The sequence below is a fragment of the Trachypithecus francoisi genome, unplaced genomic scaffold (assembly GCF_009764315.1).
Source record: "Trachypithecus francoisi isolate TF-2019V2 unplaced genomic scaffold, Tfra_2.0 Lachesis_group20, whole genome shotgun sequence".
NCBI classification, from domain to species: domain Eukaryota; kingdom Metazoa; phylum Chordata; class Mammalia; order Primates; family Cercopithecidae; genus Trachypithecus; species Trachypithecus francoisi.
Genome location: NW_022681466.1, coordinates 51,106,036 through 51,121,385, shown reverse-complemented (window position 1 = coordinate 51,121,385; position 15,350 = coordinate 51,106,036).

The following is a 15,350-nucleotide window of genomic DNA, read 5'->3' as shown; positions in this document are numbered from 1 at the left end:
GTCCTCTTAGCCACATCCTGGCTGTGTGACCTTAAGCAAATTAACCCACTGACTACCACCATTCCTTCTGTTCGGAGGAGCCAAGTCTGTGGGAGTGGAAAAATCACTGAGAAGAAGCCAAACTCTAGGACCTTGCTGTAGAAAGGGCCTACACACCTTACTGTAGAAAGGGTCCTAGAGTTTGGCTTATTTTGGCTCCTGGGGATCACTGTGTTTCCTTGCAAACCATTTCTCCGGGCGCGGTGGCTCACACCTGTAATCCCAGCACTTTGGGAGGCCGAGGCAGGCAGATCATGAGGTCGAGAGTTCGAGACCATCCTGACTAACATGGTGAAACCCTATCGCTACTAAAAATACAAAAATTAGCCGGGCGTGGTGGTGCACGCCTGTAATCCCAGCTACTCAGGAGGCTAAGGCAGGAGAATCACTTGAACCCAGGAGGTGGAGGTTGCAGTGAGCCGAGATCACGCCACTGTACTCCAGCCTGGACGGCAGAACTAGACTCCATCTTAAATCTGTTCTTTCAAACTCTAATTTTTTTTTTTTTAATCAGGTAAACACTTTCTAAGTTTTATTCTTTTTATTTTTTTGGAACAAGTAAGACAGTTTACTTATTCAAAATGTAAACAGTTATAGTGAAAAGTTTTGCTCCTGCCCCTTTGCCCAACCACCAAGTTCACCCACCAGTGGCGGGGAATGTGGTGTCTTTCTAGAGCTATTCAGTGTGTCTGGAAGCAAAGGGATATCCTCTTACCTTTCTGTACACAAATAGTAACATAAATGGACACACCATTCTGCACTTGCGCGTTTTCTCTTTTCAGTGTATTTCAGTGTATTTTGGAGATCATTCCTATCATTCCATAAAGAGCCTCCTCGTCTGGTCCCCATCTCTCTGGCACTTGTTTTATGATTTCTCAGTGGTTACTGGTAGCAGTTCATAGCCTCATTCACAAGTTATCTCAGTGAATATTCACAGTGTTTGGGTTTTAATTTCCCTGGGCCAGGATATTTACATTCATGAGATGGTTTCCTTGGACTTTAGTTCCTCCCACTAAGGTTTGAGCTATACTTTGCAAATGGGCAAAGACCATTTTTGGGTGCATATGCCTGAGGGAAGAAAGAAAAACAAAGCTGAAAGAGCATCCAGAGGGTTTGTCTTCACCATTGTCAACACCCAGCTCCTTTTCAGGGCTAACTTTTCAGACTGCTTTCCGAGGTTCCTGCCCACTCCTGTTCTCCCAAGGCCGGGTGCCCTATTTTCAGTTTCTGTATATGCCCTCATGTTTTCCTGAGCACATCAAGAACGCCTGCACAGTTACACTGGTTTATTTAGGAACCGTCCCCTTTCTTCTTCAGTCTGTCAGTTACTCATTTGGGGTCAGACTCACAATTCTGCGAATGTTTTAGCCTCTTGGAGGAGCATCGTGTGTGACGTTGGACAAGCTGCTTAGTGTCTCTCAACTGGTTTCCTCATCTATAAGATGGAGTTAATCGTGCCCATTACAGAGAATTGTGACAAGCAAATGAAATGACACATCTGAGGAACTAAGAGCAGAACCTGAAATATAGATATTTTTATAAAATGTGATTTTCCCCTCAAATCATCTTCCTTAACAGAATATCCTACTTAGGAATTATGGCAAAACAAAAACAAACCTAAAAAAATCCACCTACCTTAGACTCTTGGGCATCTTCTAAGACTCTTCAAGTTTTGCTTTCTTTCTTAATTTCCTTTAAAAGGTTTTTAAAAAAAAAAAAAAAATTAAGTCTTTGTTTTATTTATTTATTATTATGTTTTTTGAGACAGAGTCTCACTCCATTGCCCAGGCTGGAGTGCAGTGGCACGATCTTGGCTCACTGCAACCTCTGCCTCCCGGGTTCAAGCGATTCTCATACCTCAGCCTCCTGTGTAGCTGGGATTACAGGTGCATGCCACCAAGCTCGGCTAATTTTTGTATTTTTACTAGAGATGGGTTTTTGGCATGTTGATCAGGCTGGTCTCGAACTCCTGACCTAAATGATCCACCCCTCAGCCTCCCAAAGTATTAGGATTATAGGCGTGAGCCACTGCACCCAGCCCTTTATTTTATTTTATTTTTCTGCAACAGGGTCTAACTCTGTTGCCCAGGCTGGAGTGCAGTGGTGCAATTGTGGCTCACTGCAGCCTAGACCTCCTGGGCTCAAGCAGCCCTCCCACCCCAGCCTCCTGCGTAGCTGGGGTCTACAGTTGGGCGCCTTCACACCCAGCTAAATTTTGTTTGTAGAGATGGGGTGTCACTATGTTGCCCAGGCTGACCTTGAACTCATGTTCAACCAGTCTTCCTGCCTTAGCCTCCCAAAGTGCTGGGATTACAGGCATGAGCCACCAGGCCTAGCCTGAGTCTTAATTTTTTTTTTTTTTTTTTAGAGTTTCCATGTACTCCCTGCCCCTACACATGTACAGCCTCTCCCATTCTCAACATCCCCCACCAGAGTGGTACATTTACGTGACAGATCATTATCACCCAAAGTTCATAGTTCAAGTTTGGCTTTACTTTTGGTTTTATACATTCTGTGGGTTTGAATGAATGTATAATGCCATGTATCTGCAATTGTAATGTCACACAGAGTAGTTTCACTGCCCCCAAAATCCTCTGTGCTCTGCCCTTTCGTCCTTCCCTCATCCCTAGCCCTTGGAAGCCACTGATCTTTTTACTGTCCCATAGTTTTGCCTTTCCTGGAATGTCATATAGTTGGAATCACACACAGTATGTGGACTCTTTAAATTGGCTTCTTTCACTTAGTAATACACATTTAAGGTTCCTCCATGTCTTTTTTCATGAGTTGATAGTTCATTTCTTTCTAGCACTGAATAATATTCCATTTTCTGGATGTACCACAGTTTATTGATCCATTCCCCTACTGAAGGACATATTGGTTGCTTCCAAGTCTTGGCAATTATGAATAAAGCTGCTATAAATATTCGTGAAGCTTTGCTTTAAGATGACATGATTTTTTCTCCCCAAGTTACCATCGCTTATTAACCAGTTCTTTTTTGGTCAAAATTAAATTTTTCCATTTTTGGCTCCAACTAGTAAAAATAGGACCAGATTTTGACTTAATAGATGAAAGAATATTCTGGTTAGCTGCAGAAATTTAGAGACAAGCATGTTGCTCCAGGAAGTAAGGAACTCCATGTGATTGCTAGAGAAGTACTCATTCTCTGCACATGGAGGAGCTGTGGAGTGACAGAATCGGAAGACTTTCATCAGGGTCCTGTCTAACCCTGAAGGGGTTGCTATTAAGGTCAAAGACCTGTTCTTGGCTACGTTTTCTTGTATCCTTCCATGTGGGAAGCTCTATTCCAGGCCCTTGGGTTACAAGATAGACAAAGTCCCTCATGATTCCCAAGCCTGCATCTGTGGTCCCAACTTGCCCCTTGTACTCCAGAAACACTCCTCCCACTGTTTGCTGAAAATGCCTGGGGAATGTTCTGCATGTGTACTCATTCATTCCTTCAATACATATTTAATGTCTACTGTGTTCCAGGCATCTTTCCGGGTGCTAGGGATGCAACAGTTAACAACAGCAAAAGTCCCTGCTCTCATGGATTTTACATTTCATTCTCAACATGTTACTTAACCAAACCCATCATCCTCATTTCATCATAGAGTTGTTTAACTGCTTCCTCTAGCATCTGGCTTTGTCCTAACCGAAGTGGCATTTCTCAGCCCCCCAGATACATTCTAGTGTTGTCTTTATTAACTTGCTTTCTCTCAACATGTAATTGTCATTTACAGTTGCATCTTACACTTCTTTTTATTTCTTTTTTTTTTTTTGAGATGAAGTCTCGCTCTTGTCTCCAGGCTGGGGTGCAATGGTGTGATCTCGGCTCACTGCAACCTCCGCCTCCCCAGTTCAAGCGATACTCTGGCCTCAGCCTACTGAATAGCTGGGATGACAGGCGCCTGTCACCATTCCCGGCTAATTTTTTATATTTTTAGTAGAGATGGGGTTTCACTATGTTGGCCAGGCTGATCTTGAACTCCTGACCTTGTGATCCACCTGCCTCGGCCTCCCAAAGTGCTGGGATTACAGTTGTGAGCCACCGCACCTGGCCCACTTCTTTTTATTTCTTTTGCATCCCCCTGACTTCATCCAATACAGCATCTCTCACCTAAAGCACAGTGGCTTCCTAACTTGAGTTGAACCCCACTCACTGGACCTGCTGGCTGCTCATTCGGCAAGCAGGCACCTCCTGAGTATGGGCGATGATGTCCCCTTTATCTCCTGTCGTTCAAAGACCGTGTCTTTGCAAGCTCGCCAGGCTCCCCCAGGCTTCAGTCATGCTAATTGATTCAGAGCGAGGACACGGCTCTTTTGGGGTTGGAAATAATACATCAAGTCTTGAAGGCTTATCTGCTCATCTCCCTTGACTTTTTCAAGAAACAACTTTATTGATGATAATTTACATACCATAAAATCCACCCATTTACAGTGTGCAATCCAATGAATTTTAGTAAATTGACTGAGTTACAACCATCACCACAGATGAATTTTAAAACATTCCTGTCACTCCAGAAATACCCCCTGCTGCTGTTTCCAGTCAGTATCTGTTTCTACCACCAGCTCCAGGTAACCACTAATCTGCTTTTTATCTATATAGCTCCTCCCTTGACTCTCCCTGCCACTTTCTCAGAATTGGAGTGCTTTCTGGACTAATGTGTGTGCTATTTGCCTAAGGAACTTTTCTTCCAATTCAGTTACATAGCTTTGTGATCTTCCCTTTCACTCATTCTCCCCACGTTCAAGTTTCTCTTGGTTTTCTTTGTTGTGTGAACCTAGTCTCTGTTCACCGAGTCGGCCTTTGGCTTATTAAGAAAACTGAGTTTTTTCCCCTCCTTTAGAATATGGAAATTTTGAATAATGTCATGCACCAATATTGTAGTGTCATGTACAAACCAGATGCTGAACATTATTTACTGAATAAAGGAATCTGAGCCCTGCTAAGGCATGGAAAATCTTGTCTTCTGTTATATTCAGCATAGCGCATGTAAAGTCACTAAATTGTTATTTTTGGTAATAAATACTTTTTATTTTTTGGTAAGGAAAATGACATTGTTTTTATTAAAATGATTCATGCTTGATAGCTTAAAGAGTGCAAACAAAGTAATACCTTAAAAAGAAAAGTAGAATATGATCCAGTATTTCCGCTTCTGGTTATATACCCAAAATAATTGAAAGCAGGGACTTGAAAAGATATTTGTGCACCCATGTTCTTCGCAGCATTTTTTGCAACAATTGCAAGGTGGAAGCAACCCAAGTGTCCATCAACAGATGCGTGGATCAACCCAATGTGGTCTATACATACAACAGAAACGTCAGGCAGCCTTAAAAAGAAAGAATTCCTGACACGCGCTACAGCATGTGCTACCTCAAAGACATTATGCTGAGGAAAAGGACAAACACTGTGTGATTCCTATGAAGGACCTAGAGTCACCAAATCCATAGAGACAGAAAGCTGAGTGGTGATTGCCAGCGGCTGGGGGAGGAGGGAATAGGGAGTGATTGTTTTATGGGTACCAAGTTTCAGTTGTGCAAGATGAGAAGAGTTTGGACATGGGGGTGGCGATGGCTGTACAACACTGTGAACGTACTTAACACCTCTGGACTGTACACTAAAAATAGTTGAGATGCCAGCCTGGCTGACACAGTGAAATGCTATCCTAATTAAAAAAAACAAAAATTAGCCAGGCGTGGTGGCACGTGCCTGTAGTCACAGTTACTTGGGAGGCTAAGGCAGGAGAATCACTTGAACCCGGGAGGTGGAGGTTTCAGTGAGCTGAGATCGCGCCACTGTACTCTAGCCTTGGTTGACAGAGTGAAACCCTGTCTCAAAAAAAAAATAATAATAATTGAAATGGTCAGTTTTATGTTATATGCATTTTACCACAATTAAAACATAAAAATAATAAAGGGAATAACAGAACAAGAACAAAGTAAGTTAAAGTACTATGTGAAATACCACATCTTAGAAACAACCAGTGTTTTCCACAAGAATATTCTTTATAGGAAAAAAAAAAAAAGCGTGGGCAACATGGCAAAACCCCATCTCTTCCAAAAATACAAAACTTTAACCAACTGTGGTGGTATGTGCCTGTGGTCTCAGCTACTCAGGAGGCTGAGGCAGGAGGATTGCTTGAGTCCAGGAAGTTGAGGCTGTACTGAGCTGTGATGGCACCACTGCATGCCAGCCTAGGTGACAGAGCAAGACCAAGTTTCAAAAAAAAAAAAAAAAAAAAAAGTCTGGGTGTGGTGGCTCACGCCTGTAATCCCAGCACTTTGGCAGACCCAGGTAGGCAGATCCCTTGAGGTCAGGTGTTTGAAACCAGCCTGGCCAACATGGTGAAAGCCTGTCTCTACTAAAAATACAAAATTTAGCTGGACATGGTGGTGCGTGCCTGTAATCCCAGCTACTCTGGAGGCTGAGGCACGAGAATAGCTTGAACCTGGGGGTGGAGGTTGAGCCACTGCACTGCAGCCTGGGCAACAGAGTAAGATTCTGCCTCAAAAAAAAAAAACAACCAGTGTTAAACTATGGAGATGGTTTTCTTTTCTTTTCTTCTTCTTTTTTTTTTTTTGAGACAGAGTCTCGCTTTATTGGCTAGGCTGGAGTGCAGTGGCACGATCTCAGCTCACTGTAAGCTCTGCCTCCCGGGTTCACACCATTCTCCTGCCTCAGCCTCCCGAGTAGCTGGGACTACAGGCGCCTGCCACCATGCCTGGCTAATTTTTTTTTGTATTTTTTTTTAATAGGTGCGGGATTTTACTGTGTTAGGCGGGATGGTCTCCATCTTCTGACCTCGTGATCTGCCCAGCTTGGCCTCCCAAAGTGCTGGGATTACAGGCGTGAGCCACCGCGCCCGGCCACTATGGGGATAGTTTTCTAAGCATCTCTTTCAGCGGTGATATCATTGTAACGACAAATACCAGTACAGGTTTAGAGTAGGGGGAATCCAGCCAGAGTCCTTGAGAGGAGGCCTGCAGCAGGGGCGGGGGCTGATCACACAAGGCAGGAAAGCTGTCCGTACCTGCAGCAGTGAGTGCCTGATAGGCCTGTGGGGCGGCTTCAGTGCCCACCACAGGGCGTGGGGGAGCCCAGGCAACAGGGAGCCTCCTTCTGCCATTGAGTGGAGGGAGGTGCCTAGGCTGCTGAGGTTGAGCTTCCCAAGGGGGTTCTGTAGAGGAGCGAACATAAAGAGCGCACGATGTGAGTTCACTGAGAGTCCTCGCTTTGAGAAAAGGTGACACACTCCTGGGACTCCCAGAAACACTGGGAGAACTTTGCAGTGGGGACAATGGTTAAGTCATAGTAGTAAATGACTAGAGCCAGAAAAATAGTATTTAATACAATTTTTTCTTTCTCTTTCTCTTTTCTTTTTTTTTTTTTTGAGGCAGGGTCTCTTTCTGTCACCCAGGTTGGAGTACAGTGGTGTGATCACAGCTCACTGCTGCCTTGACCTCCTGGGCTTAAGGGATTCTCCTGCCTCAGCCTCCCAAGTAGCTGGGACTACAGGTGCATACCATCATGCTCGGCTAATTTTTTAACTTTTTGTAGAGATGGGGTCTTCCTGTCTTGCCCAGGCTGGTCTTGAACTACTGAGCTCAAGCGATTCTCCTGCCTTGCCTCCCAAAGTGCTGGGATTGCAGGTGTGAGCCACCGTTCCCAGCCAGTACTGTTAACATGACCCCATTTGTACCCCTAGACTTGTTGGTCTAGGGAAACATGAGACACACAAAATATATAGGAAGGTATTCAGCCTATGCTTTTCCTTTATATATAAGTGAACTTCAAAATCTTAAAGGCCAATGATGACTTTGATTTTTCTTTTTTAGCAATAGGGTTTTGCTGTGTTGCTTAGGCTAGACTGGAGCTCCTGGGCTCAGGCAGTCCTCCTGCCTCAGCCTCCCAAATAGCTGGGGCTACTGGCATGCATCATTATGCCTGGCTCAATGAAGGTTTTTTATGTTTGTACCAAGCTCTCAAAGAAAGCAGTGGACAGATAATAGAGGTGTCACAGGCTAGGAGGATGGATCACCTAATGAATCAGTGGCTGAGACAAGTACAGAGATTTTTTTGTGTATAGTTTTATAGTGATTGATATCAGTCTTCTTTCATTTAGATTATAACAAAGTTATTCATATTTAAGTTAAGCCCTATTAAGGATAAAAACATATTCTAATTCAAGAAGGATGCTCAAGATTCTCTCCTTAAAGATACTCCATATTTTATAGTTTCCTATTGTAAGAAACTATTTGTTTTCTCTGAATCCTGAAATGTTGATTTCTCTTTGAAGATTCTGTGTCCAGCTTCTACTGGAGACAAAGTGGCTTAGTGTAGGAAGAATGAGTGCTTCGGTGGCAACAGGCCTGCATTAAATTTCAGCTCCCTACTTTTAATCTATATGACCTTGGGCAAGATAGCCTAATCGCTCTGAACCCTGGTCTCTGGCTTGTAAGTAGAGAAAAAGAATGGCTACTGGGTCAGACCACACCTGATCTGCTGGACTGTAACACTTAGGAAGTGTGCCATGTGCATAACAGAACGGAAAGTAGGTAACTCAGAGGGTGTTTAATTCAGGGGTTCAGCATGCCAAAAAGGATGCAGGTTCTTTCCATCTTTTTGGTCGACCACCCTGAGTGTGCTGGCCTGGTCCTCTGGCCAGATCCCCTCATCATCACAAGATAACTGCTAGAGTTCTGGCAACCTCAAACAGAGGACAGAGTCCCATGGAAGAAGAGGGTTTCAGCATTTCTTTAAGAACAAGAGAACTTTCCCCATCCCTCCTCCCAGCAGACCTGTCTTCAAATGTTGTTGGCCAGAACTGGGTCTCATAGCATCCTTGACCTAGTCACTAGCAAGGAAAATGGAATCACCAGGATTAACCTAGGCTGTGCATGAAGGATCCACTCCTCAGCTAAGAACAGGCCACCTTCTCTCAGGGTCAGCTGCCTGACAGGAAGGAAGGAAGATGTGGGAAACGGCTGACAGGCAGGTAGTCCACAGAGACTGCCACACCTGTTTTGTGGTGTTAATTTAAGCTCAAGTTTATTATTTGTATCAGGAATGTTTAAAAAATCATTGGGCTTTATTTTTTAGAGCTATTGTAGGTTTATAGAAAAATTAGTGGAAAGTATAGAAAGTTTCCATATATACCCCCTGACCATCACCTCCAAATTCCCAAGTTACTAACTTCTTGCATTAGGGTGATACATTTCTTAGAATTGATGAGCCAGCCTAGATACATTATTAATAACTGAAGTCCATAGTTTATGTTAGGGTTCACTTTTGGTGTTATACATTCTATAAGTTTTGACATGTATCCACCATTATAGAGTCATACAGAGTAATTTCCCTGCCCTAAAAATCTCCTGTGCTCCACCCATTCATCCTTCCTCCTAAGCACCTGGCAACCACTGATCTTACTGTCTCTACAGTTTTGCTTTTTTGTCAGATAGCTGGAATGATATAGTGTGTGGCCTTTTCAGACCGGCTTCTTCCACTGAGCAATATGCATTTAAGGTTCCTCCATGTCTTTTTGTGTCTTGATCATTTCTTTTTAGTGCTGAATAATATTCCATTATATGGATGTACCACAGTTTATCATTCAACTATTGAAGGATATTTTTGTTGCTTCCAAGTTTTGGCAATTATGAATAAAACTGCTATAAACATTAATGTGCAGGTTTTTGTGTAGACCTAAGTTTTCAGCTCATTTGGGTAAATACCAAGAAGCTCAATTGCTGGATCTTATGATAAGAATATGTTTAGTTTTGTAAGAAACTGATGCTGGGCACAGTGGTTCACGCCTGTAATCCAGGAACTTTGGGAGGCGGAGGCAGGCAGATAACGAGGTCATAAGTTCAAGACTAGCCTGGCCAACATGGCGAAACCCTGTCTCTACTGAAAATACAAAAAATTAGCTGGGCGTGGTGGCGGGTGCCTGTAATCCCAGCTACTCGGGAGGCTGAGGCAGGATAATTGCTTGAACTCGGGAGGCAGAGGTTGCAATGAGCTGAGATTGCACCACTGCACTCCAGCCTGGGCAATAAGAGTGAAACTCCATCTCAAAAAACAAAACAAAACAAAACGAAACCAAACAAAACAAAACTGACCAACTGTCTTTCAAAGTGGTTGTACCATTTTGCATATCCACCAGCAATGAATGAGAGTTTCTGTTGTTCTGCATCCTTGCCAGCATTTGGTGGTGTCAGTCTTTTGGATTTTCACCATTCTAATAGGTGCATAATAGTATGGATCGTGATTTTTTTTTTTTTTTTGAGATGGAGTTTTGCTCTTGTTGCCCAGGCTGGAGTGCAGTGGCATGATCTTGGCTCACTGCAAGCTCTGCCTCCCAGGTTCAAGTGATTCTCCTGCCTCAGCCTCCTGAGTAGCTGGGATTACAGACATGCACCACCATACCCGGCTAATTTTGTATTTTTAGTAAAGACAGGGTTTCTCCATGTTGGTCAGGCTGGTCTCGAACTCCCAGCCTTAGGTGATATGCCTGCCTCGGCCTCCCAAAGTGCTGGGATTACAGGTGTGAGCCACTGTGCCTGGCTATGGATCATGATTTAAAAAAAAAATACTGGCACAAGGAAATTTGAACTCTGGTTATTTGGTAACAAATTATTGCTAATACTTTTTAGTTTAGATAATGGAATCGTGTGTGTGTGTGTATGTGTGTGTTTAAAGGGTTCTTATCTTTAGAAATCCATGCTGAAATATTTACCAATGATATAGGATGTCTTGGATTTGCTTCAAAATAATTGAAGCTAGAGGAAGAAGTGGGTGATAGATGAAAAAAATTGGCTCTGAGTTGGAAACTATTGAAACTGAGAGGCACATGGAGGGCCATTATATTAGTTCTCTTTAGTTTTGTATATGTTGCAGTTTTTCATAAAAGGTTTTACTAATTAAAGTTTAATCATGTATTATTTAAAAATGATGGAGACAGGGTGCAATGGCTCATGCCTATAATTCCAACACTTCAGGAAGCCAAGTAGGGAAAATTGCTGGAGGCCTGGAGTTCAAGGCCAGTCTGGCCAACATAGTGAGATCCCATCTTTACAAAAAATTTTTAAAAATTAGTTGGGTATGATGACATGAGGCTATAATCCCATCTACTTGGGAGGGAGGCTGAGGTGGGAGGATCATTTGAGCCCAGGAGTTTGAGCAATAATCATGCCACTGCATTCAAGCCTGGGCAACAGAGCAAGACTCTGTCTCAAAACAAGAAAAAAGACAGACACTTTGGTGTTTAGTAAAAATTAGGAACTGTCTTCTGGTCCCACCTTCTGCTTAAGTTTATTTCTTAACAGTATTCTGAGGAATAAATGAATATTTGTTGAATATATATATTAGAGTTTATTATTCAAGGAATCTTCCTAGAAACTGAAGATTTTTGGTAATATGATAAATTGTACTTGAAATTATTATTTTTAGAGATAGGGTCTCACTCTGTGGCCCAGGCTGGAGTATGGTAGTACAATCATAGCTCACTGCAACCTAGAACTCCTGGGCTCAAGTGGTTCTCCCACCTCAGCCTCCCGAGTAAGTGGGACTACAGGTGCACACTACCACACTTGGCTAATTTTTTATTTTTCCTAGAGATAAGGTTTTGTGCTGTTTCCCAGGCTGAATTTTACTTTAAATTATTTTAACATTTATGTATTTTTCCAAATAAATGTATTTTTAACTCAAAAGCAAAACGCAGTACATGTGCACTAGAAAAAAATATAAATATGGACAAGCAATAAAAGAACTTATATAAAGGATATCACAGTCTTGCCTACTCAGAGAGGGCCACTTTCAATCAGTGCCTTGAGGTATAATTTTTGAAAACCTTTCCTTCTTATCCAGGTATCTGTGTCTATATAGTTTTTGTTTACGTACAACAATTTAGAATTATATTCTTTTTTTTTTTTTGAGACAGAGTGTCACTCTTGTTGCCCAGGTTGGAGTGCAATGGCATGATCTCAGCTCACTGCAACCTCTGCCTCCCAGGTTTAAGCGATTCTCCTGCCTCAGGCTCCCAAGTAGCTGAGATTACAGGCACCCGCCACCAAGCCCAGCTATTTTTTTTGTATTTTTAATAGAGATGGGGTTTCACCATGTTGGCCAGACTGGTCTCGAACTCCTGACCTCAGGCAATCCCACCTGCCTTGGCCTCCCAAAGTGCTGGGATTACAGGGGTAGGCCACCGAGCCCAGCGAATTATATTCTTAACATATGTGTTGTTTTGCTTTGTAACTTAATATCTCTGACACATTGCTTTAGAGACTGCATAGGAAGCCATCATATAGCGGTATTACATTTTATTAAACTTGGACATTTGTGTTGAACATTGTAGGTTTTTCCAGCTTTTTGCTATTACAAAAAGAAAGGAGGCAATGTGCAGTTGTTAAGAGCACAAACATTGGAGTTAAATATGGCATGGTTTCTCTGCAGAAAAGGGTGAATGTAGCAGGCCTGGGACTGCTGTCCTTAGAAAGGCTGCTTCCAAGGTTGGCACTTGACTGGTATCAGGGAACTTGGATTTCGGAAGGGTTCCCACCACCCTAATTGGTAAGAGTGGCTCACTGCATAAACTGTGCAAACATTGTAGTTTATGCTGAACTCCTGTTTTCCTTCCAGGAGCCTATGTGATCCCCTGGTAAAAACCCTGGGTGCTAAGTCTAGTGAATTTCCCTGGCAGACCACATTTCACACGTGTTGTCACAGCTCATTGCTGGAAGAATTAAGCACACCCCGAATGACTTCACTGGGAGAAAATTTATGGAAGCTTGCACCTAGTTTCCTCTGAACTTGGTCTTGCAGACCTTTTCCCTTTCTTTGTATCCCTTTGCTGTAATCTGTCATGGCTCTGAGTACAACTGTGTGCTGAGTCTTGCGAGTCCTTCCAGTGAATCACCAAACCTTGGGGTGGACTTGGGGACACAGGTTCAAATCCTGGCTCTGCTGCTTTCTAGCGGAGTAAACTTAGGCAAGTTACTCACCCTGTCAGTCATTTTCTAATATTTAATTTGAGCTAAAAAAAAAAAGTTTTGTTTTATAAATCAAAATATATGTTGTACTTAGAATAGTGCCTGGCATGTAATTATTTCTCAACAAATGTTAAGAATTATCTTGCAAGCTAGATGGTTGTGTATATTTGTAACTATTTCTTTTTTTCTTTTCTTTTTTTTTGAGACAGAGTCTCATTCTGTTGCCCAGGCTGGAGTGTAGTGGTGCAATCTTGGCTCATCACAACCTCCACCTCCCAGCTTCAAGTGATTTTTCTGCCTCAGCCTCCCAAGTAGCTGGGATCATCCCAGCACTTTGGGAGGCCAAGGCGGGCAGATCACCTGAGGTCGGGAGTTTGAGACCAGCCTGACCGGAGAAACCCTGTCTCTACTAAAAATACGAAATTAGCCCGGCGTAGTGGCGCATGCCTGTAATCCCAGCTCCTTGGGAGGTTGAGGCAGCAGAGTTGCTTGAACCTAGGAGGTGGAGGTTGTGGTGAGCCGAGATCGCGCCACTGCACTCCAGCCTGCGCAACAAGAGTGAAACTCCATCTCCAAAAATAAAAAAGAAAGTGCTGGGATTACTGGTTTGAGCCACTGTGCCTGGCCTGTAAGTATTTCTTTTGAATAAATTTCTATAAGAATAACTGCTGAGATTAAGGATATGTACTTTTTTTTATGTGTTCTGGTCATAGTAGTAAAATATATTTATTAAGACATTAGAGATATTTGGTATAAAAAAGTCTTTCCTAATTCTATCTTTCAGATATAGTTATTTCTAATAATTTGCTATATACATGTCAAAATTTATTTCCACACATATTAATATGGACAGTAGAATATAGAAATTTTTAATAAAATGGGACCACATACATATTATTTTATTGTTTATGCCTATATATAAGGGATCCTTATATTCAGTGAAAATCCATAAAAACCTTTTTGTCTTCCTTAAAACATTTAGATTATAGGTGTAGTAGAAAGTATATAATTATAATGTCCAAGTTGTCACCTTAGTTATACCTTTACATTTGAAATTACATATTATAGAAATACAGTAATTTAGAAATTGCAGACAGTCCGTGACTTATAATGGTTTGACTTAGGATTTTTTGACTTTGTGATGGTACAAAAGCTATACTGTACTTCAAATTTTGAATTTTGATCTTTTACCAGGCTAGCGATATGTGGAGCTACACTTTCTCGTGATGCTGGACAGTGGTTGTGAGTCGCAGCTCCTAGTCAGCCCTGTGATCATGGGGGTAAACCCTCACAGTGCTGTGTTGTCAGCATTTTTTTGAATATTGTTTGCCAGCGTTTTTGCCTCCATCCTGTCTACAAAGCCCATATCGACTTAGGATATTTTCAGTTTACAATGGGTTATTGGGACGCAACCCATCATAAGTTGAGGAGTGTCTGTACACTGTTGCTTTTTTATAGTCATCACAGGCATCTTTGACATGTCACCCTGTCACCATGATCATCAGAGCCACTTCTAAGGTTTACACCAGATACAGAGCACATCAGCTTCACTTCCACCAGTTGCTTGATTCCCCTGGACTCTTTGATTCCACTGGAAATTTTATCCTATTCATTTAACATTCAGGCAGTTGGTTTTTCGTTTTCCCAGGATGTGTGACTGCCACAACCTGACTAGTCCCTGTACTGCTTTTTAAAATTATCCATGGCTGGGCGCGGTGGCTTATGCCTGTAATCCCTGCACTTTGGGAGGCCAAGTCGGGTGGATCACCTGAGGTCAGGAGTTCGAGACCAGCCTGACCAACATGGTCAAACCCTGTCTCTACTAAAAATACAAAAATTAGCTGGGCATGGTGGCAGGTGCCTGTAATCCCAGCTACTCGAGAGGCTGAGGCAGGAGAATTGCTGGAACCCGGGAGGCTCTTGTCTTTGACATGCTAGTTTTGTGGGAGAAACCCCAGCCGGGCCTGGTGGCTCATACCTGTAATCCCAGCTACTCGGGAGGCAGAGGGAGGTGGATCACTTGATGTCAGGGGTTTGAGACTAGCCTGGGCAACATGGTGAAACCTTATCTCTATAAGAATACAAAAATTAGGCAGGCATGATAGCATGCATCTATAATCCTAGCTACTCGGGAGGCTGAGGCACAAGAATCACTTAAACCCAGGAGGCGGAGATTGCAGTGAGCTGAGATCGTGCTACTGCACTCCAGCCTGGGCAACAGAGCAAGACTCTGTCTCAAAAAAAAAAAAAAAAAATTAAAATAATACAAGCATTGAAAGGGTACAGCAGTACCATGAGGGAGACAGCACTGAATTCTGTCTGAG